We start from the raw sequence: 25,716 nt of genomic DNA on the forward strand, positions 1-25,716 counted from the left end.
AAAAAGCGCAATTTTGCATTCTGTTCAAGCTCAAGTCCAATCGAGTTGAGCAAATGTGACAACCTTGCCACCCAATTCGACGTAAACAACATTGGTCTCCATGTTCCATTTCTATGAAGCAAAAATAGTAATGGTTTTTCGGGTGGAATAAACACGCAAAATTTAGCATTCAAACACATTCAAAACAAATTTAGCATCCAAACGAAATCGAATAACAATTTTCATTCAAATTTCAACAATTTAGAATAATTTCCGGAATTATGCCGATCAGATAGAGAGTAAATTGAACCACAAATACGGATGACTTATTTTGACCATTGTTTTGCGACAAGACGAACGAATTGAAGAATGTAAAAGTCGATTTCGATTGAATTGTAAAATCCGATCACTCATATGCATATATGAATATTGAGTTCTACAAATCGGTGAAGAGTAATAAAAACATCCATGAATAAAGGAAGCAATATGGCTGTGTTTCAAACTTAGATTACCGATGTGAATACTCCTCGATTGAATGACAACGATACAATAACGCGATTCCAAACAGGCCGATTAATCAGCTCCATTGAAGGTAGCTCGCGTATCGCTGTTTTCCAATTTATGAACTAGACCAAGCTGTTATAAACTAAGCCATGTTGAAAATCACATGCACGTATTTTCTAACAAGGAGACAGCAATAAATATTGATTTTCTATATTTCATTTTTTCTACTTTACGGCAAACTTATATTACTTTTTTCAGTTGACGTTTAACTTTTAAGAGATCAAACATGTCAGTTACGTTAATGAAATACACCAAGAAACATCATATAACCTTTCGTTCAGATCATTTAATTCACATTCGGTCACATTCGATTTATTTTAAAGATCGTTAAAATATTCAAACACACTTACAATACGTTAGTGTGTTTTATTCAACATCCAAAATATTCACTAGAAATAATTTATGTGGCAGAACAACGTTTGCCTGGTCAGCTAGTAATATAATAAAATATAATATATAAGCTTTTGGCATATTTATTTCATTCAATGTCATGTCCTTGGATACGGAAAGGACCCCGTCGTTTTCGTACCACTCCAGGACATCCCCTGAATAGTAGCACTAAGGTAGATCCGGCCAGAAAATCGTAGGGCCTTCGTGTTGCTTCAACAGAGGAAGCAGACGCTTCTGTAGACACTCGAACTAGTAAGGAATTATTGAGAAAAATTATTATGGAGGAGTAAATGTTCATTCATAATTTTTATTTTGAAAGTTTGTTTATTACACCTAAAAATCCACTATGGGTGCTCTGTTTGCCTGGAGCCAAATATTTGACTCTTTTTGACAGATAAAGTTTGATCAACGTGAAGTGATCAAATATATTTGACACAAAACACGATAAGCAAATGTTCAATTATTGGATGCCCAAAATATTTTTTCGATCCATTCGTCAAACCTGTCGGTACATGGCTAGGTTATCTCAAATATTTCAGTCGATTTTTTTTCCATGTTCAATGATTGACATTGTTTCCCACTGTTGGAAATTGAAGAGTGACAAACAAAATAGTGTTTGTACAAATTTCAAACCAAGCTTTGTCTGTCAAAAAGTGTCAAATATTTGACTCCCGAACAAACACTGTACGGCCACCTTATGAGTTTCGCTTCCTAATGAAAGCACACTCAGCGAACGCGAATTCTCGTTTCATGAATCGAATTCACGCCATTCGGGTTCAAGGTCACGTAGCTCGCATTATGAATTCACCAACCATTGCAAGCAGATCGAGCATCGCTCTCTGTCATACAAAGCTGACTTGATGGACCTATCAGCTGAGGGTAATCCCGCTCAGATTCATTCGTGAGCTACTTACCCTTCGGCTCAGTGTTATGAATCAGAGGTCCAAAGCGTAGACCGAAGCTTCGTCTCAACGAGCACGAACGGTTCTTGCCACCGTGAGTGCCAATAACAAATGATAACTCTCCGGTTCCAACGTCATCCCGGGAGCTGTGAGTGGGCTACCCCGCGATGAGAGAAAGGGTGATAGTGCGAGTGGAACACAGGTGCATCGGGATGCTCATGCTTCGGTTGACTGTTGCTCCTTCGGAGCTGATGCTGGACGTATGTTTTATCCCACGCGCGCCCATCGTTCGCCTCTGGAAAGCATCACAGGTGGGGTCCATGAAGAAGCAGTTGATACCAACATGCAACGTAGATGAACTGGCAAAACCCTTCGCTCATGAATCGAGTAAAATGCAAAAATTAGTGGTTAATATAGCCAGTAGCTTTGTGCAAGCGAGAGCAACCATATCGCGGTTAGTGAATCGGCGAAAAACTTTTTCTGTGTGCTGTTTCTTGGATTCAAGGTGAGTGCAAAGGCTTGGGAATATAAGCTGGTGATGAGATTTAAAATAAAAAATACAGTAAAAGTAAGTGAACGATTGAATGGGTTAAGAATCAGTGAAACGACGCATGCGTCTGGAGGTGATTGCATAGGGAAACGAAGAAACAAGTGCGATAAATACGTTAACTTTTGTGCTAACTTTGTGTCGTTTGTTGATGATATTTGGCGCTGAGCATTAGCGTCATAACTAACATGCCGGGTGTTCGGGTTCGATTCCCGTTCTGGTCGGGGGAATTTTTCGTCAAAGAAATTTCCTCTGACTTGCACTGTGATCACGCGTATTCTAGAGCTTGCCACTCAGAATGCATTCAAGGCGTGTTATTTGGCATAGAAATCTCAACTAAGTACTAATAAAAATGACGCAAGTGATACTACGTTGAGACGGCGAAGTTCCTCTAGGAACGTTAGTGCCATTGAAGAAGAAGAAGCTGCTACGTTAAGATTTTTCTAGAACTGTTTTGTATTGTTAAAGTTGTTGGTACTGTTGCAGATTGGTCATTTACATCCGTTGGGTATATCTGAAGCATACGATTAGATGAAGTAAGAGATATACTAATGAGTTATTCAATTTTGAATCAATTGAAGTTCAATTTTTCGGTGACAGTTGGTAAATATCATAAACAATGTTTTTTTTTCAAAATAACAGTCAGAAAATTACTAAATTTACGAAAAAAAAAAGAATTCGTGTGTCTTCTCTACCATCAGTCGGTAATGGTAATTGTTATACGTGATACACGTTACTAACAAAAATTTCAAACCAATATTATGCTGATTAGGGAAATAATAATCAGCTGATGTCGAAGATGTCATTTAGATTCGAACGAATATGCAAAGGAGTACGAGTGCTGAAAGAGATTCGCTAACATAATCAACATTCTCTCAGTGGTTTCAATGTCCTATTTCTGTCGTTGTTCATACCATTCACAACACAACGGAGCAATATATCGTGTCATTATCTCTCAAGCACAAAAATCCAATGAAGCGCTTTGTTAAATTGAGAACATGAATGAGAACAACAAGTTGGCGTTATCCCGAGACCGCATTGGTTGTGTTTCGCTTATTTTGTACACTTCTCTTCACTTAAAAAAATGGTGTCCAGGCGTAGACCGTCGCTCGATATTAAGCCGAACTGGAACCTGCAAGAGGTAATGAATTCTTGAAAGTATAAATTCGTGTAGAAGGTTGTCTTTTGTTATTCACAAGTCTTTTGTTATTCACAAAATACCGTTCTGAATCATATTTCGGACAGCTTCATATTTTGGACACTCTGTAATACTAACTTGAAATGGTCAATGCGGAAATTCCCTAAGGTGTGTAAATGGTTAAAATTCATGAAAACTATAAGCGTTTCCATTTTCCCATACATTTGTTCTGTTTTGATTTGTGAGCATTTCTACCCGAGCCGTCGATAACGAGCAACGAAGGGGAAATCGTAAGATTTAAAGTCTTCGTGAACAAAGGAAAAGAAGAAGAATGAAGGGGAATATTTGCCTAGAGTATAAACAGTGGATCTCGCTGAGGCAAATTTTCAGTCACGTTCTGTATTCAAAGCAATGAACATCGCTTGTTCTTCCTTGTTTTGCGTCATCACATGTCTTCGTTTCGGATTGAGCTGAGAACGCGACCAAATTACCCACGCGCTGATATCTCCGGCATTGCATCATACTGACGCCATTGCATTGAGGTTTTGAGCTACACAATTGTGTGGGGAATCATCAAGCTAGGATATCGTCGGGTCGTTAAGAAAATAAATGTTCTGGAATTTTGGTTTCGCATGACGGCAGCAAAACTCTCTCCACTAAGAATGAGTGCTAAGCTAATCTATGATATGTTTTGTGGTAAAGACATATTGATGTAATTATGCAACGTGGAATAATGGTGCTGGTGCAACAATTATATAATCGACTGCAGTCGAGTTTATGTCAATTGCAAGAAAGGCCACCGGAATAGCGTTCGAGAAAAAATTTCAATGCATTGACATGAAACAAATTGCGTCATACGATCAGCTGGTGTATTGATCTGCGAGGGCAAGAATGAATCATCAATAAATTATCGGCAACTGATTCCTCCATAAAAAAAAAACTATTTCAGGGCGATCATACCATTCTACTGAACAGTTATTTCTAAAATTTCACATAATTATAAAATAATATCCGAAGTTATGAAAAAGCGTAAAAATAACAGCGTAATTCTACGTCAACAATGTGGTCGTATCTTGAACATAACCTCCTATAATTTTTTCATCAACATTTCTGGGACAACTCACCGCAGATTCGACCGCACGAAACGAAAAATACCCCAAAAAACTACTCGATAACAATGAGAACCTTATTTTCTGCAGACGAAAAATAATATCAAGCTGCTCTTTGTAGATCACTTTTTTGTTTTCATTTACAATTTTAATAGAAGGCCAGCTAGGTGTACACAGTAAGTATAAAAGGAATTGATACACTGTATCGAAAGTTTGCACATCACTCAAGTTTAAAATAAAAATGTAATTTATCAATCATACACACTTATCTATTTTTCCTACCCTCTCCGTCTTTCCCGACCTTCCCCTACATCATAATTTTTGATTCGCTTATGAAACCATAAATTTTTCCCTCGGTTAAAAGACAGGATATAAACTATTTACAATTAGTAGAAAAAGTCGTAAGTCAACAGTGGAAAAGTCATAACATGATATGCTCGTTTACAGTTCAAAAGTTTGTGACCGGTGAAACGATGGGTTGTGGTACGTTGAGTGATGTAGAGTTATACAGCACAAGCATACCGATGTCGCCCAGAAAACAGGAAATCAATGTGATGAATGTCCGTTGGAATTGATGAGGTCGGGTAAGGTGGGCCCTATGGATTGGGAAAGGTACATTTCCAATGAATGAATGAATGAACGAATGAATGAATGAATGAATGAATGAATGAATGAATGAATGAATGAACGAATGAATGAATGAATGAATGAATGAATGAATGAATGAATGAATGAATGAATGAATGAATGAATGAATGAATGAATGAATGAATGAATGAATGAATGAATGAATGAATGAATGAATGAATGAATGAATGAATGAATGAATGAATGAATGAATGAATGAATGAATGAATGAATGAATGAATGAATGAATGAATGAATGAATGAATGAATGAATGAATGAATGAATGAATGAATGAATGAATGAATGAATGAATGAATGAATGAATGAATGAATGAATGAATGAATGAATGAATGAATGAATGAATGAATGAATGAATGAATGAATGAATGAATGAATGAATGAATGAATGAATGAATGAATGAATGAATGAATGAATGAATGAATGAATGAATGAATGAATGAATGAATGAATGAATGAATGAATGAATGAATGAATGAATGAATGAATGAATGAATGAATGAATGAATGAATGAATGAATGAATGAATGAATGAATGAATGAATGAATGAATGAATGAATGAATGAATGAATGAATGAATGAATGAATGAATGAATGAATGAATGAATGAATGAATGAATGAATGAATGAATGAATGAATGAATGAATGAATGAATGAATGAATGAATGAATGAATGAATGAATGAATGAATGAATGAATGAATGAATGAATGAATGAATGAATGAATGAATGAATGAATGAATGAATGAATGAATGAATGAATGAATGAATGAATGAATGAATGAATGAATGAATGAATGAATGAATGAATGAATGATGAATGAATGAATGAATGAATGAATGAATGAATGAATGAATGAATGAATGAATGATGAATGAATGAATGAATGAATGAATGAATGAATGAATGAATGAATGAATGAATGAATGAATGAATGAATGAATGAATGAATGAATGAATGAATGAATGAATGAATGAATGAATGAATGAATGAATGAATGAATGAATGAATGAATGAATGAATGAATGAATGAATGAATGAATGAATGAATGAATGAATGAATGAATGAATGAATGAATGAATGAATGAATGAATGAATGAATGAATGAATGAATGAATGAATGAATGAATGAATGAATGAATGAATGAATGAATGAATGAATGAATGAATGAATGAATGAATGAATGAATGAATGAATGAATGAATGAATGAATGAATGAATGAATGAATGAATGAATGAATGAATGAATGAATGAATGAATGAATGAATGAATGAATGAATGAATGAATGAATGAATGAATGAATGAATGAATGAATGAATGAATGAATGAAATGAATAAATTAATGAATGAAAATATACATTCATCAATTTTCCATTTTTTGCTAGTGTAATATTTTTTCAAAGAAGTCTAGCTCATTGGTTTTAATTCGATATGTCGATCATCTGAATCGGTTATGAATTTGAAAAACGTCATTTTTGGAAAAAAGAAGAAAAAAATTGGTTTTTCGGACCCTGAATCGGAAATGGGTACCCCAATAAAAAATACGGCTCTAATAATTTCCAATAAAGAACAAAACTACCATTTCGACCGAAAAACTGAGAACCACTGTGTCGGTTTGGCATAGAATGGCTGTACATATATCCGGAATCTTTCAGGATCAGAATGACAGAGATATTGAACGTTTCTTGTTTTTGGCTTTGTTTTTTTTCTTGCTTTTGGCTCTTATTCAGAAAGTACGCTTCGTAGAACAAATCTGTTGCTTCTATTTCAAAGTTGTGAAACATTAACTTAATGGATTTGTGGGTATTTCAGGGTATTTTTCTGAATTCAAATCAGGGATTATAAGTTCAGCGGTCCGAGTGGGGGGATCTTATGATGAGACAGGTAGATTGATAAATTATGTTTTGGTGATTAAGTTGTGACGTAAAATCATGTTTACTCTAAGGGAAATAAGTATATGCGGAAGTATACTGTATATCAATTGAATCGAAGAAAACATAAGGCAAAAATAGTTCACATGTGCCGGCGATGAAATTTCAATTCGACTTGGCGTATCATTTAGTAACATTATTTGAGGAATGATAACTCCTCAAAGTTTAATTATACAGGATGAATTTTGACTTCACTTTAATTCTAATTCGAAATTTCACCCAACGCCCAATAACTCAACTTCTAGCAGAAGCCACACCCTCATGTAAATGAAGTAGATTAAACCGTTCCACACAAAGTTTTAATTTTCTCACAGCTTTTCTCATTAGCATATTTTTATTAATAAAAATTCAAAAACGCTACACACAGACCCGAGCTCTTCTTCTGGCCGGTTACGTGCAGAGCCAAATGAACACAACCGATTCCGTTTGACCTTATAATTCGCTTCGAGCGGCTGCCTCCACTAATCAACTCCAGTTTGAGTACACTTCCGGCGCTGTTTTTATGTTGTCCGTTGAAATTAAAAATAACAAAGTGGATAACAGGATCAACAACGAATAAAATCATCATCACGACGTGTGAACGCAGGGAGTGGGTGCTACTGTTGCGATATGAGTTGATGGGTGGAGAGTGTGGAAAAACAACTGTTGAAATGGGAGGGAAGTTTTTCTCATCTTTCTCATTTTTTTAGCATTGAAAATCGGTTCAGTTTTTACACATCTACCTGTTTCACACCTAGTGAAATAATCGCTCGCAGTGGATGTACGAGGATGATCCGATTTCATTCAAATGCGGGACAGGCATGAAACAGCCTCAAATGATTTTTGGGTTCCGGAATTTGGGCACCGTTGGTGTCATTGCATTATCATCGTTCTCCTCGTCGTCATCGTGTCCGGAAGCATGTGAATTTTCGGACGGATGTAAGGCTTTGGGATATCCGACGTTAATGTTTTAGCCACATGGGAGAAATTTGAGTGTTTTGGGTTGGTTTGTCATTAGTCTTCGTGGACCTCGATGGTTGTTTTTAGCTATGGAATGAGTTCCATGAAATATGTTTGTGGTACGGTCGAAAGTGGAACGAACATCCCAATTTTTTCACTAGTTTAGCATATGGTTTTATAGAATAAATCTGCTGAAATCATACAGTTGGTTAAACACTTTTCGCTCAATTCTCTTTTGCTTAGCTCATTGAAAGTTAGAACGGTATGCCGAGTTCAAATCTTGAATGATTCAGAAATCAATTTTCTCTGATTTTGCAATCCTGATAGTATATGTGGCTAACGCAGAATATTAATGGTTCCATGAAAATTATGTCGACCAATAAAATCTAACAAAACGTCCGCCGATAATACAACAGCATCCACAAGTAATATCAGATGAATCCCAATTTGTATTCTTAACTTATTCACAAATGATTCTTTGGTTCCGTTCGATGTGAGCATCCTTCTCAAACAGGCGAAAAAATGTTATCATTTCGATGTGGAATCTTCAATAAATCTTTACCCCAAGAAGATACTTTTTCTATGTATAGCTCGGTTAAAAGTGGTAAAAAACATGCTTTCAATATCCTTCCCTGCAAGGCGGAACCTATCGCATCGTTTACTAGGGGACACGTTTTTTGGCCAACCAATCGTTTTGTTATTCCGATCATACAATCCGGTACGTGGGATGAAGGAATCTGCGAGACAACGAATGAAATAGATCCCTCGCGCAAACTTTTTGGTCAATTGTTTACCAATCATTGATTTTTTTTCGTGGAAAAGAACAGCGATTGAAAGTATTCTGTGGAAAAAAGTTGCGTTTGATCGAACAAAAATCGCATTACGATGAGTTTCGTCGATCTTTGTGACCCGTGATATTCCGGTTAGAAAAAAATACAGAACATGCCCTCATTCATCAATTAAGAATTTAGACGGCTAATGTCATCTATTATTATTAATTTAAAGCATGCTTCAAAGGAACACTAGAATCAGAATGAAAAACCAAATGAAAAATGTCAAGGTGCGCAACAAAAATGGAATTGTCGGGAATCAATTTCAACGGGATGTTTTCGATTTTATGACTAGTAGCGAATAAAAATAGTTTGATCGGGTTTCAACGAAAATATAATTTCCTTTGTTGAATACATAGTAAATACATTTAAAAAAAAATACACTGTAACTTGTAGTTAGATCTTATTTGTGGTTGCAGTTGTTTTTTATATGTTAATTGTATATGATGAATTTCATGTCAAATCGACTGGCCATTAGTAGTAACATCTCAGATTGCAATAAAACGTTGTGGATGTAAAGGCATTGGTCATTTAAGCAACTTTGCACACTTGGTATCTTAAAAAATAGACTACTTTTTGGAAATGGTCAATGTTTTATTCTCATTTTGACGTAGGATTACGTTTTCCGGGAACATATTCGGGTACAAATTGAAAATCGAAAATGGAGCACATCGTGAAAATTGTCCAATTTCAAACGCTTATTGCTCAGTTATTTCTTGATGGACTGATGAAATTTTTGCGTCAATCGATTTCGGCACTCCATAACAATTTTTTGTATTGAAGAAAATAATATATGTCATGAAACTGACTATCGAACAATTGAAAAATCTCAACCCCTATCCTAACGGAAATGTCCACTTCTGATTGATCGAAATTGACGACACATGCGGCGGTTCCCTAACAGAGACATCAAAACCAAGCTGCCTGGGGGAAATCGACATTGAAAATACATGAAAGTGAGGGAAATTTTGTTCCCACCGAAACGTGTTCCCTAACAGAGACATCAAAACCAAGCTGCGCGAGGGAAATCAGCATTGTAAATACATGAAAGTTGGGGGAGCTTTTGTTCCCACCGAAATATGTTCCCTAACAGAGACATCAAAACCAAATCATTATAAAAGTGTTTAACTATGTCATTCTTCTAACATATCCAAAATCAATAGATAGCCTAACGGAATCCTACGTCAACTATGCGGTCGTGTCTCGGACACAACCCAGCTGTGACTTTTTTTTTACAAAAAATTATGACTCTAAATTTATAATACTCACACAATTCTGGTCAAAGGATAAAATGTAGGAAATTGTTTAAATTTTAATAACTTTTTTTCTAAAATTTAAATCGAAATTCATTTTTCTCGAAAATGAATTTTTTTTTAATTCACAAAAAAACTTGAACAAATGTTGTTAGGAAAACTAATCCTCTGTAGCAGTGTCCTTTTTCCGATGTATGGATGACTTATTGGTAATTGTATGGGTAATTCATATTTATTTCTTTCAGAATTAAAAAAAATATATATTTTTGAGAAAAATGAATTCAAACTTTCAAAACATTTGTTTTTGGAAATAGGATTTGATTTTTATATAGGGAGTGACTCTACGAAAAATGTAACGAAAAATTAAGGGATATTAAATGCATACTACGCAGAATAGTTCTTCCGATGTATGTTATAATATATACCATTAGATGCAATTTGTCCAGCATTTTTTTGCCTCAGACATCAAAAGTGGAAAAAGTCAAACAAATAAGTCATTCAACGAATAAAAGAGGTATGTTTTACGAGCGAATACGAAGGTAAATCATATGTTTTGCATTATTTCTTTCGGCTTAGTTCTTGAGAATGTTGCATGCAACACACGATTGTGTGCAACTCGTTCGTTTTATCAAACTAATAAGCAAGCAAACCATTTGTCATGACAATTGTCATGCGAAAATGCGAAAACAGAATAGAAACCTTAGAGAGGTTGGCGTCGACATCATGCCTCATACCGTATGTTTCTATTCTGTTTTCGCATTTACGCATGACAATTGTCATGACAAATGGTTTGCTTACTAATAAGACATCAAGTCGATGTGTAGGAATAACGCGACGGTGACACTGAATGCGAAAATGTGGTCGAACAAATTGTATCGAACCGTGAAAGTAAGCAACTACGTAGAATTGTATTAGTGTAATTACATTGCTTTCCCATGCTTCTATCGACATCGTTTGCATCAAGCGAACAAAATATTTTGTTTCTTTTCGTCAGTTATCGTACAATCCAATTTACGTAAGTACTTCGATTCAATGTCACCGTACTCTAAGAGTGGAATGGGTTAAGCTTGTTTTTCAACCCTTCACAATGAAGACAAATTTACGCGAATTTTTGCGAACATTTTCGCTAACCAATCAGAACGAAGTGCGGGATCACATGCGAAAGAGCGAAAAAAAGATAGAACTTCCCAAGCTTTTGTTGCTCAAAAATATGAGTTCGCGTTGCTTTGACAGTCGTCTCTGCTCACATCAGAAAGAGGGAACAAGACAATCTAGATGGGTGCGACAAGATTTAAAAAAGTCACAGGTCGGGTCCGAGACACGACCGCATAGTTGACGTAGGATTCCGTTAGGCTATCTGTTGATTTTGGATATGTTTGAAGAATTACATCGTTAATCTTTTTGATAATGATTTGGTGGTCCTGAAAATGGCTGTTTTGTAATCAGTAAAACATGTTACTTTAATATAGAGAAAACATATTTGAAATGAAAAAGGTAATTTTCTTTTATAATTTTTTGCTTTCTGAGTGTTTGTTCAACCCAATGTGAATTTTAATTGGACTAACAACACCTAATACAATATGTAGAGCATATTGGAAATCACTTTTCCGAATATTTCTCCACTTTTCCAGTTTTTCTCGCTGTATGAACTTTCCGTGGGTGAAAATGAACACAACAGAACAGACAGCTTAAACCGAACGACTTGTTCTTTAGCGGGAACACACCTTGGTTTTTAATAATGACAATTGAAATAAATAATTTCATATATCAAGCCATTTTTAACACAACTGCTACCATATACAATTTTACACTTACACTTGTACTAAATTTTTCACAATACACGATCGGTCATTGATATGAAATTTCACGAAGCAACCAACAATAAAGTTCCAAATTTAAATTCGGCTGAAAAGTTCATTAGGTTGACGTCTAGATGGCGAAAATCTACTTGACTATCACAAAGCACCATCTTTCAATGGATACTTGTCAAAATTTTACAGCAACCGGTCGATTGGCTCGTGAGTTGCAGATTTGAGAGTGAAGCAACTTTTTTTTATTGTGAAAAAAATGTAAAAATTCGAATTGCTTTTTGATGAACCAAAACAAAACAGTGCAAACCAAAGCATGGCTTGACAAACGTTATCCGGACTCTGCTCCAGCTATTGCAACTGTGGAATATTACCGAAATTACTGAAATTACCGAATTACCGAAACTGAGGCCTATTTTGAGGAATAATCGAAAGATTACTGTAAAAATGGTATCGAAAAGTTGCAAGATTGCTATAATCGCTGTATCGCCCTCGAAGGATATTATGTTGAATATTAAAATTGAATCGAATAATAAAAACAAAAGTTCCCCCTACTTTCATGTATTTGCAATGCCTATTTCCCCCAGGCAGTTTGGTTTTGATGTCTCTGTTAGGAAACCGCCGCATGTGTCGTCAATTTCGACCAATCAGAAGTGGGTATTTTCGTTAGGACAGGGGTTGAGATTTTTCAATTGTTCGATAGTTAGTTTCATGGCATGTATTATTTTATTCAATATAAAACAATGTTATGGAGTGCCGAAATGGATTGACGCAAAAATTTCATCAATCTATCATGAGATGACTGAGCAATAAGCGTTTGAAATTGGACAATCTTCACGATGTGCTCGATTTTCGATTTTCAATTTGAACCCCAATATGTTCCCGAAAGACGTAATCCTACGTTTCTTCTTCATAATCTTCATGTTCAATGTAATTAATGACGACACTTTTTTTGTTTACCGATCCACATATACTTCGTCTACCATTCTACTCTGTTATGTGGCACACTGAATATTCATTAATCTCTTTCAGTTAGACAGTTGAACCTCCGATCCGAAGCTAATTTTGTTTTTTGTTCTTTGCAACTCGTTTGACGATTATGAGTACATATAACAAACGGACCTTTCCAGGGCCACCATTTGGAGTGTCAAAAGAGTTGAAATAACAGATTTTTGAATAATGAAAATATTTATATTAAAAAAACCTTTGTTCCGAACAATCACAGTCCTACGTCAAATTTACGTTCGTGTCCCTAGGCTCAGACCGTTCTACGTCTTTTCAATCATTTTTTTTGTTCAAATTTGTTTGATATTTAATACACTGTATCGCTATCTTGACTTTAAACAAAAAAAGGATTAGTTGTAATTTTTTGAAATAAAACACAAAAAAGTTGTTGTCAGAAAAACTTTTTTCTTGTAAAAACGCCCATCTTTATATGTATTGGTGACTTGTTGAAATTGTATTCATATAATTTTTTTTTAAAGTTTAAAAAAAAATTGAGAAAAATAATTTTTCAATTTTGAAAATAATATTTTTTTCGTGTTATTCAATTTTTTTTTGCGTATGAATCAGTGACCATTAGCTATAAAAATTGCAATTTTTGAGGATTTCAATACATATTCTCAATTTCAAAACGCTTAGAATATTTTGAGGCTATGCCGGAATTGAACAAACAAATAGAAAATATAAACAGTTCGAGATAATATCATGCGTCCTCGTATTCACTGGTTGAAAATGTTTATCAGTTCGCATAATGAACTGCGATCATGTGCGATGATAATGTTATTAGATGTTCGCAATGCTAATAACCTAAGATCAGTAAGGAATCGCGTTGCTCGTCATGGTTCGGTTCTGGCGACACAAAACTGTGCGCACTTTGAAATGGAGACGTCACAGTTAACTGGTTAAATAACCAATGTCTTCACACCCACTTCGTTTCGCTGCTATCTGAGATTATACCATATTTTTATACATTTAGAGAACAGATACTTTTATTTCGGCATCTGTATGTCTCTTTTATTACATTCATGAACACAAATGTTTTCATTACCTTCACAACTTGGGGGCTCAGTTTTGGATCACCCTCTGCTTTACCACGCAATTTCAATTGACATAGGATAATGTCCTAGAAAGAAATCCCCACTGATAAGGGTACAGACGAAGAAAGTGAACTTCATCCTGTATCTATTGACCACAAGTGGAACAAACCATTGTTTATCCATCCGTCGATGTCAGAATACGATCCGAAGAACGAATGTAAAATTCTGACAAACACCCCACCCGATACCATTCTCCAGCTATCATAAAAGATGGAAACATCGGATCCCCTCATCTTGGCTACCGGTGGAATCCACAATTGACACTTTGTCCAAACGATGTCACTATGTCACTCAGGAAAACCAAACCTTCGTCGGGTTGGAGAGGCGGAAAATATTCACTATTCAGCCTTTCAATTTGGTGCCTGAACGGATTCGAACAACTATTGTTACCACAAAACCCGGTTTTGGTTCACCGCTCTGCCCACCCCCGATGTGGGCGACGAACCGGCAGTTGGTTGGTGACGACAGATTCACAATTTGTGACCACTTGTTGATTAAATCGGTGGTTAAGTTTTCCGGTCGGCATGCTTTCACGGCTCGACAACTGACGACAAGCTTGGCTCTGTGTTAAAACATGCATAAATTTGATGGAATGTATGTACCGTTTTGTCTCAAGTTCCGAACACTTCATTTTTAAATGTAAATTTACTAAACTTTTATGTTATAAATAATTGAATAACGAAAACACAGACATTCTTTGAGGTATAGGCTTCACTTTGACATCATTTACAGGTATCGATAGAGCCTATAATTTATAATATTAGACATTTGCAAAAAAGTGATAAAGGGAAATTGCATCACGGAAAAAACGCTGTAGAAATTCGCCAAGTAGACCGATCCTTTTGAAAATTTTAGACAGTAAAATAAAAACTATTAAACAACTTTTGGCATTTTCTTTTTATTCATACTTCGAGCCCAAGCCCGTATGCTCGCACCTTCCTCTTTACCCCGTCCATAAGGTTCTGTACAACGTCAGGTTGAAGTTTTTTTTGAACAGAAGTCCATTTTCTCTTGAAGTCCGCCTCCGATTTGACAACATTTGGGTTCTTCCGGAGGGCCTGCTTCATAATCGCCCAATATTTCTCTATTGGGCGAAGCTCCGGCGCGTTGGGCGGGTTCATTTCCTTTGGCACGAAGGTGACCCCGTTGGCTTCGTACCACTCCAACACGTCCTTTGAATAGTGATACGAAGCGAGATCCGGCCAGAAGATGGTCGGGCCCTCGTGCTGCTTCAATAGTGGTAGTAAGCGCTTCTGTAGGCACTCCTTAAGGTAAACCTGCCCGTTCACCGTGCCGGTCATCACGAAGGGGGCGCTCCGCTTTCCGCAAGAGCAGATCGCTTGCCACACCATGTACTTTTTGGCAAACTTGGATAGTTTCTGCTTGCGAATCTCCTCCAGAACGCTGAATTTGTCCTCTGCGGAGAAGAACAACAGGCCCGGCAGCTGACGAAAGTCCGCTTTGACCTAGGTTTCGTCGTCCATTTCCAGGCAATGCGGCTTCGTCAGCATTTCGGTGTACAGCTTCCGGGCTCGCGTCTTCCCCACCATGTTTTGCCTTTCGTCGCGGTTAGAAGCCTTCTGAACCTTGTATGTACGCAGGCCCTCCCGCTGCTTGGTCCGCTGGACGAATGAACTTGACAAATTCAGCTTATTGGCGACATCCCGGACCGAACTTCTCGGATCACGTCTAAACTGCTTAACTACGCGCTTGTGATCTTTTTCACTAACGGAGCATCCATTTTAGCCGTTCTTCACCTTCCGGTCGATGGTTAGGTTCTCGAAGTATCGTTTTAGTACTCTGCTGACCGTGGATTGGACGATTCCCAGCATCTTACCGATGTCCCGATGTGACAACTCCGGATTCTCGAAATGAGTGCACAGGATTAATTCACGACGCTCTTTTTCGTTCGACGACATTTTTCCAAATTTACGAAAAATTGACAGTGAAGCATGGCCAACGTGATCTATACACTCTTATCTGATTATAAGCGAAAGCTGAAGATATAATTCCTAAAAATTAAATTTCTACAGCGTTTTTTCCGTGATGCAATTTGATGTGACACACCCTTTAGTCAAAATCAAAGATAAAATGTTTGCGTTAGCAAATTCTGTAAAAAACAAGCATCATTAATTTTTTAGTTTTTGTAGTTTTTTCAACTATTTTGTTTGTTGTTTTCATGATAAGTGCTAGAAATGGTAAGAATCTACAATGAAATAAAATTGGATGAAATAAAATTATATTTTATGCAGAAATCTAATTAAAATTAGTGTTCGGAGTATGATTCAACATTCTACGCATGATTCAAATTGCGAACACTTCATTTTTAATATATATTCAAATCCCTGACATTCTTTGGGTAATAGACTTCATATTAACGTCATTTACAGGTATCGATACCGATATAGCTTAAGGGTTCGGAATACGAGACAAAACGGTACAGTGTACCATATTTTCACGGACTCGGGCAAAAGTGGTGCCGCAACAGATGCATCAGAGTGTTAGTGAAAAATAGTTCCTACAAACTGTTGCGTAAAACGTGGAAACTTTTCCACTACGAATGGTTGGGAATATTTTTTTATGGTTCATTGCAGACTTCTATTTTTTGTTTAATAGAGGCTGACTGGTATGAAAATTCTTTTCCAAACTCTTAAAAAAGCTGACAGGCATATCAACTCTTTCCTGATTGTGGCTCCTGTAGATGGTGAAGCGAATAATCAAATCGATGTCTACATAAATTCATAGATTTTCTCCTACCATTTGACGTTATGTTTATGCGTTTTTGATATACCAGGGCGGTCCGATAAGTATTAGGTTGGGGGAAAAGTGATCCATTATTTTTGGGCGTAATTCAAAACTATTTATAATATGCTTCGGATAGTCCGACAAATTTTGGCGGTTTTATTGAACCCCTATGTGGTTTAACATAGGATCTACAAAAATTGAAAAACGTACTTTTTCGTTTATTTCACGTCATCCTCTAAGGTCGAAGCCTTTGAAACATTTGAAAAAAATACTTAATGTGCATCTCACTACGGTGTATCAAGAAAAATCATCAGAAAAAAATTTCATCAAAAATCTAAGTACTGAAAAAAATATTGCAATTTTAATTTTTTTTTTCTTACGGGGTTTAGTTATTAAGAACTACTCTAATGCATATTTAAATGTGTTCCTACGGCTTTTCTAGACATGTGTGATTTTTTTCAGTGTTGCGCGGTACAACAATTTTTTTTTTATATTTCCAAAGGGTCTGGCTGGGTAAGGGAGTAAAAAGTCCCCCCAAATCAAATTACAATCTGTATGGAAAATATTGTATAGGGTACTAAATAACACATTTGGCAGTAGTACCATTTATTTGAGTCCTTAGATGGTACACCATAGGATCTATGGTGAAAAATGCACCTTTTCGTTTTTTTTCACACCTTTCTTAATAGATTTGAGACAAAAATATGAAAAAATACTGAAAGTACATCTTACTAAGGTGTATCGATCAATATTTTCAAACAATTTTTTCATAATAAAAATCAAATGCTAAGAAAATTTTAAATTAATTTTATTTTAATTTTCAATTAAATTTTGGTTTTGATTTTGAGATTCAGTACTACTCTTGTTTGAATTCAAATTTCTTCCTATGTTTATTTAGTTACGTTAGTTACGTTAAAAATCGATGTTCAATTGTAGTCGGATGATTTTTTTTTTTGAAAATTCAAGATATGATGGTGTTAATTTTATGTTACTTGAATTCATCGAATAGGCTCAGAATTGTTGCGTTTTTTTCCTCATGTTTAGTTCAGGTTGTGTGTGTGTGTGTGTGCATATATCGCAGTGAATGTATCACCGATGCAGAATTTGCAGGCGTTATACGATGGTCACATCGAGAGCTAAGTTCTTCATTTCTTTTCAATCCTCTTTAACATTTTTATATAACACCCGGGCATGCCCCGTTCCTGTGACGTTCTTCTCTTAGATGCGTGTGTATGTGTGAAGAAACTGTTCATTTTGGAGAGAGCTGTGAGATACTTCGAGTGTTATTTGGAAATAACGAGAGCGGAGCGGTAGTACTTCCGTACAGGGAATTGCTTGCAAGGCTGAGCCGATCGGGCGGCGGCGTCATTAGTTAAGTTTATTAATTTTCCCCTCATTCTCACATACCGTCGATGGGGGTGGGATTTGGCCGGAACGAATGAGGTTGCTGTTGGTATTGTCTTGGCGGGTATTGCGGGTATTTTTGAGGGCTGTGAGCCGTTTGGTGGGAAACATGTTTTCACTACTTTCGATGCATAGAGCTTAGCTGTGGTGCGGGTGCTTGTTGTTTGGTGATTCATCAGGGTTTGATGTGTAAATACATCAAACTTTGGTGAGTTATTGAACGGTAAGTTGAGTGCTGTGCGTTGGGAGTGTTGAGGATATGTCTCCTACTAGGCGGTTCGCAGCTTTCGGAAGTATTCGCGGTATTTGTAGGGATATTGTTAATAGTGGCTTTCTCCGTTTTGGCCTGGTCTCGCCCCCATCGACGGTACATCAAACGGATGGTAGCATTATTTTTAGGAATGCAAAATAGGTCTGTGTGTTTTGTTTATAGTTTGTTTCTCCTCCATAGATGTTTATGTGTACGTGGGTTTGATATTCTGTGGTATTCATGGATGCCAGGCGATTTTTCACTTCTACTTGTTTTCCACACAGTTTTAGGTGGTCTATAATTTTTTTCACATATTTCGGAATGCCTTCACAAAGGTGCGTGTTTTCACAATATGTCTCTATACCGAAGTGCTATAACAGTACGCCCGACGATTACCGGAATTCTCTCGGTTACCTTCTCAGGTTTCCCAAAGTTAACTCTCCACTATCGCGATTGGACTTCGATAAAAATGCGTGCGGTGAATAATAGAATATATAGCCGGTCCACTTAATACCACAGGTTTTCTTTCTCAAGATACTTAAAGATAATATCTCCCGCGTGTTATGTTTTATAGGATTTTCAGATTTTCGTTTCGTCAAGCGGTCAATAATTTAGGTGTACATAATCACATCACTTACCACAGTAAATCCTGATTCATACCTTTTTCCACTAACAATTATCCCTCCCATGATATTCGCTAGGGAACCACGCTATAGAGGCGACCTGGCCTTCGGGCGGCGAATATCATACTAACATTCCTTCCCTTACCCTGGTGACTGTAAGGACGTGGCCGGCGTCGTTATTGACCATTTAAAGCTCGAATCACCGTAAATTGCACAACGAGAATGACTTGCTAGTCCCAAGCGTCATTCTGTGTGTTCTTTGTGCTATTTGGTAGGTTCAGGTCAATCACGGAGAGCAACTACGAATTGTACAGTCTACCCAAGCTCAAGCTCAAGCTTAAGAGACCCAGTACTGCTTTAATATTTATTTAAATTTTGTTTTTCATATGTCTAAATTTTGTCGGTATATTCAGAGTATTGCGCTGTACAAAGATTGTTTTTTCGTATCTTGAAATATATAGATTAGTTTTGTTTTGACCGTGTTTGGAAGCGGTCTTGTCCGCGGATTTTAGAAAAATGAAAAAAATGGAAATTGCGCCGCCGCCACTGCCCAATTGGTCGAATTGCACTACGAACGGCTGCCCCATCCGCTGTATTCTCCAGATTTGGCCCCGTGCGACTTTTTTTTTGGTTCCAAACTTGAAAAAGTCATTCGCCGGGCAGAAATTTGAGTCGAATGAGGAGGTCATCGCCGCCACGGAGGCCTACTTTGCAGACCTTGAGAAAACATATGAGGGGCTTAGAATGAAAGGGGTGTAAGTGATTTGATCGATTTCTCTACATCGACGCTCTCTTTTGGTCATAACTTAGCTGCAAATTCATTTCCCGCTGTATTTGACAATGTTGAAGATAGATCAGAACCTCATCTATCGGATTCTATAGCAAACTCACAGTGGACATTTTTGCAGTTGAGTTATTAACTATAGAAAAAGTTGATGAAGAGAAAATGATCAAGTCACTTACACCCCTTGCATTCTAATCCCCTCATATGAGAACAGATGGATTAAAGAAGTTGGAGCATCGCTGGGTCAAGTGAATCGAGCTAAATGGAGAATATGTTGAGAAATAAATCGCCACTTTTCCAATTTTTTTGTTTTTTTTGCAGGCTAAGTACTTATCGGACTGCCCTCGCATATTATAAAAAGAAAAATTATCCACCCACGTGTTTAAAAACATGCATGCCGGTTCCATTACTCTGCGATTTATTCAAGAACTTAGAGAGACATTGTGGCTCTTGTGACCGAGAAACAGGTGAGATTAAATTGTCGTGTGGGCGGAAACCGAGAAAAAGCATGAGTTCAAATATCTCCGGAAAAGTGCTGTGACAAATCTTAAGAGATTTGTCAATATGAGCAGCTTCCCCCCACCTTTGAACACGAAGTCTCCGGATTCCATTTGGACGGGCGGAGAAAAAATGACAAAGCTTGGATTACCTTTCAATTGTAGTTTTTTTTTCAAAGCACCATTTTTCAAAGCACCATTCGGCGTACGAGAGAAGAGGTAAATCGGGTGAGTTTTAATTCATCTACCGCGAAGAGGAGACACACACCAGGCCTGTTGATTTACATTGCCGCTAAATTCGCTTTGGACAGAGAGATTATGAAGGTAACCTTTCATCGCAGGAACTGGTACTTGTCAGTTGGATGGATTGTGTCGCGGTGCGGATAACGATCGAATTATAATTCCTATCAATTTCAATTCAACGAAGCTGGGACCTTGTGTAAGTGTAATCCACTGATGGGAAAAGAGTTTGAATTTTTCGAGCGAATAACAACCAATATTCGATTGGGGATTTCGTGGGATAGCTTTTATCGAGGTTATAACATTTAAAGTAGGGGAAATGGGAGTCCGTGTACAGGTAGAACGACGAGAGTCACAAAGAAGTATAATAAATCCTTTCCAATCAACTTTGAGCTGGTTGATACTCAATGGTAATTTCTTTCTTTTTCTATCGGCAGTTCCTCAGTAAAAAAGATATACGATTTTCGTACTATTTGGAAGGATAGTTCCTTATCGAAAAAAAGACGGGTGGGTAATGTCGGGGACATAACCGGAGTGACGTAGGACTATACAAAGGGGACAGCCTTTGCTAAATATATATTTTAAATATATTGTTTTATTTTCTTCTCCTACGTGAATACCTACCTATCCACCTGAAAAATTAATTAGTTTACTGTTTACTCTTTATGGACATGTTGGGGGTTCTGAAAAGAACCTTTGATGTTGTGTTTTTGCGTTTTTTTACAAACTTTCTCAGTTTTTTCTCACAGTCTTATAGTTGATTCTTGATTTTTTTTCCGAAGGCTTTGTACTTATTAAATGTTCAACGCCGGGCATCTTTCGGCGTATGCACATATCGTACAATCAAAATGATGGCTGTGATAGGGGATGCATAGGTGGTCATCAGCTCATTCACTATCATATATTTCACTATTGAGCACATTACCGTACCCTCAACTGTTTCCGTGTTTCGGAGACGAATGAATTGTAAGATTTATAGTTTCCGCAAACAAAGCAAATAAAAATGAAAAAGAACTGAGGTTGTGGAGACGAACTCTACGATCTGTCGAGAAATAAACGAGTTATAAGCGTTCTGAAAAACCAACAGTAAATACAGGGACGGATGACCTTCGGATTAAAGTCCTTTAAAATAAGAACAGAGCAGCAGGAAATACATAGCTCATCATGTTGCTCCTTAGTTATTTTTCTATACAATGCAGATGTAACGTCAGTCAATTTTCAACATCAGTTATCAACCAAAGAAAGCAGTTCTTGCTACCGAGAAAATTCGTTAATGCCATCCTGCATACAATGTGTTGTAATTTGAAGCCACTTTTAATTCGGAAACCATGCATGGGTTTGTGAAAACTGAATGATCATTTTAAAAGACCCCAATCACCAATAAGTTCAAGAACAAGATAAACAAAATAAATCAGTTTATATTATATGTCATATTATGTCACTTTAGAATGCATTGGTATTGTGAAAAACTTTCAATAACTCTTCTTCGAATGGTTTAATGGCCCTTAAAAGCGCCGTGTTTTACGGGTATAAACAAACTTTTTCCTTCTTCTACCTGCTTCCGTTTTGCGATTGCGTTTGCCACTCGCTGAAACTATTGTTGCCACCGAACCGAATGTGCTCTGTTCTGTAGGCGGGTTTTTTATTGTTGTGAGCAGCTTTGCAAGCCAACTAGAGCACTCCGGCGGCCGAAACTCTATAACCGCTATTGGGTATAATGGTGCTCCGGCACCAATCCGTTGATACGATGTGATGTGAAACGATGCCATACAACCACACTGATTTACGGTTTGAAAGAGAATGATATATTTTTCAGCGGATCCGTGCCTTTTGTACTCTAGCGGTACACGCTCACAGGATAGAGACAAATCGGCAGACTCAGCCAAAGGGGCGAGTCCAACGAGACGAACGAAAGAGCGTTAAAAGGCAGCGATGGCAAAAAAATACATTTATTACGATTTGTTCGCTCGTTGGATTCACATGCAGGCTAAAAAGGGTCCTTTTCAGGATCACAAAATTATCTTCAATCTATAGAGTTTATTGTTTTGTTATCACTCGATATCCCCATCCTGTTCGGCTAAACCTTCCTGTTTAGCGATTGCGTCTGCCACTCGCCACAGGATTCACAGTTGGAAAATTTCTTACCATCCAGCTTGGGACATGTTGTACAGTAAATTACATTTAATGCGACGTGACGAAGCCCGCTCTCTGTCGCATTGGAGGCGATTTTAACCTGTAATTGAACATTTGCGATGGCAGTGGTAGAGTGTCGACTTTCAATGTGGGGTCATAATTTGGATCTCTATGTTTACAAAAATGTCCAACTAAATATGTCGCATTACATGTCCGTCCAATTTAGCTAAATGTCGAACTAATTGTAAATTACTGTACTTTCAATCTGGAAACAATTGAGGAATTGGTGAAAATTGAATAATCAGGAAAGTCCCCAACTATCAATAAGCTCAGAACAACTGCCAAATTCACATACTCATCAGATCCTGGCAAACAAATTATGAAAAAATCAATTTGTGTTTTATTATTATTTTGGATATTATTTTAGAAAGCATTGAACTGTATTTCGTAAACTCTTTTTTGAAAGGTTAAAAGGTTAAGGCCCTGATAAGCGCCGTGTTTTATGGAATGGTTCCAATTTAGAAAACTTAGTACTCGTGGTTTTGAAAAAAAACCATTTCGAACGCCCTCGATGCCGCCTTGTTCTGGATTTGCCACCAAAGCAGATTGTATAAAGAACAAACTTTTTTCTTCTGCTACCAGCTGCCGTTTTGCGATTGCGTATGCCACTCGCCACTCGCCACTCGCTGCAACTGCCTGTTGTCTTGATGTCCACCGAACCGAATGTGTTCTGTTTCGAATGCGGGTTTTCTTATCGTCGCGAGTAGCTTTGCCAGCTAATTCGATCACTTCGGCGGCCGAAACTATATAACGCCGGCTAGGTGGACTGGTGCACTGGTACTAACGCGCTCGGTCTAGCAACCTTGCGGGGAACTCGAGACCAACACGGTTCGAGCGGGATTTTGATTTTCCCTTCACTTTTCCTCCTTTGCCATGTCCAGACATGGCTGCTTGGGTTGGTTTATTGATGTGTTGTGATGCGAACCGATATGGTATACGGTTTGAATGAGAATGATCGTTACGGTAAGGTAAGGTAAGGTAAGGTAAGGTATTGTATTATAGAGACTTTAAACTTTTGCAGTTCATTCGTCTCTAGCCTTGAGAAAGGCCCTTTGAAAACTCTACTCTACTCTATTACTCTACTCCAGCGCTACCACCTCCACCCTCTTGCCTTGAGAAAGGCACTCGATCCCTCGCCGTCCAGCTCGTCCAGCAACGATGTTGTCCAGTCGGTGTCCACACAAAGAATGATCGTTACGGCAGCGGAGCGGGGATTTTTAAGCTGACTGGCCGGCTCGAGTATTACGCATGTGTGAGACTGCGACCAATGTTTCGTTCATTTTTTTCTTTTTCCTTTTCAATCGTGCTTCATTCTATTTCGCTGCTGCTCTGGTTGCCCGTTTTGGTCGGTACGATTTGAGGAGCACAAAATGGACCAATCAAAAATGGGCACATAGTGCATTTGGACAATGCTTGATATTTCACAATTATTCAATTATTTATCTCAAGAAAAATGGAATGTTATTCGTTATGATAGATGCGTAGATATATTTCCTATCAATTGATGCAAAAACCTTTGCGATCTATTGAGAAATGCTCGAGTTATAAGCGTTCCAAATCTTGCATTTTTTCCTACTTGTTCAGTGCCTAGATTTCCATTTCACCCCCTATATCTTCCGGTTAGACGTAGTCCTACGTCAAAAGACCAATATTTTCATTATTTCGTCATTAGATTGGTCCTTTCCAGGTTGAACAAGTCCAAAAATAGTAATTTTTGAAAACTGTGATTTTGCTTTTCGGTACATGTCGGAACATATTACTTTTAGAAAACATGTCATTGCCTACAAATTGCCTTTGAGGATTGGAATGAGGAATGGGAGTGGAAAATTTAGATGCGAGATTGTTGTTTTCATTTTGTTGTTGTTAACAAACCACATTTATGCTTCTAAATAAATCTCAATGATCTAGGATCGTGAAGGAATGGAATTAGGACGTCAATTATTATAGGATTTAAAATTTGGAGTTTAACAAACGGCCTGCTCAATTGCGTAGATCACAAAATCAACCTTCTGCTCCCTTTAATAAGCTGCCACCTACACATTAAAGCAAACAGAATAATGCATGAGACTGGTAATTGGCTAACACGCATCGGTAATGCGATGAAATATTAAAGATAAAAAAGTCACACGAGAAAAGAAAATCGCATAAAACATTCGCATAAAAACAAAGTTACGAAACCACAGGGCAGTTTCGTGCAGTAGTTGGGTGAGTTCTGCTCGTCCTTAGCTGCTAACGTAACAACAAATAATAAATAACGAGAAACGTCAGACAGCCAAACACACTGGCAAAAACAAAACAATCCAAAAACCTTTTTCCTAATATCCTACGCTACTTACAATTTACATTCCTACACCAAATCCTAACTATTTCTACAATTAAAAGTGAACTTAAAGTTAATAATCAATAGGATTTACAAAAGAAGTGTTCGTATATAAACGAAGAACGAAACGAATATCTTTGAATCTGCGAGTTACCTGCTATCTGGACGTTTTTTGTTACATCATCCGAACAAACAGGTCTTCCTGAATTCTGAATTTATGTTCTGAAATAACGAATGAACTTTTTTTGCGCAGTTGAAAATATTCCAATAACTGATGAAAACTTTACCACTTCTATCCATTGATTAAATTTACAGAGAATTGCCGGAAAAAGTATTGAAAAAAAAACTAATCTGATCACAATATGATTTTCGACTTCTTCTTCTGAACGCGGGTCAACCGCAAGAGATCGGTTTTGTATCATATTGGTTAATAGAATTAAGAAAACGGTTCATATATACAGCCACTCCATGCCAAACCGATAAAGTGGTTCTCGGATTTTCGTGAAAATCAGTAG

General features: G+C 37.1%; 1 long non-coding RNA gene across 1 annotated transcript in view; it reads left to right on the forward strand.

Moving 5' to 3' along the window:
• Positions 1–2,268: 2,268 nt before the first annotated feature.
• Positions 2,269–25,716, forward strand: part of LOC129779657 (uncharacterized) — a 119,053-nt gene continuing 95,605 nt past the window's right edge. Inside the window, exon 1 of the long non-coding RNA XR_008743732.1 lies at positions 2,269–2,340. This is a non-coding gene — a long non-coding RNA (uncharacterized LOC129779657). The remainder of the gene's footprint in view (positions 2,341–25,716) is intronic.

Source organism: Toxorhynchites rutilus, chromosome 3, assembly GCF_029784135.1.
Source record: "Toxorhynchites rutilus septentrionalis strain SRP chromosome 3, ASM2978413v1, whole genome shotgun sequence".
NCBI lineage: Eukaryota > Metazoa > Arthropoda > Insecta > Diptera > Culicidae > Toxorhynchites > Toxorhynchites rutilus.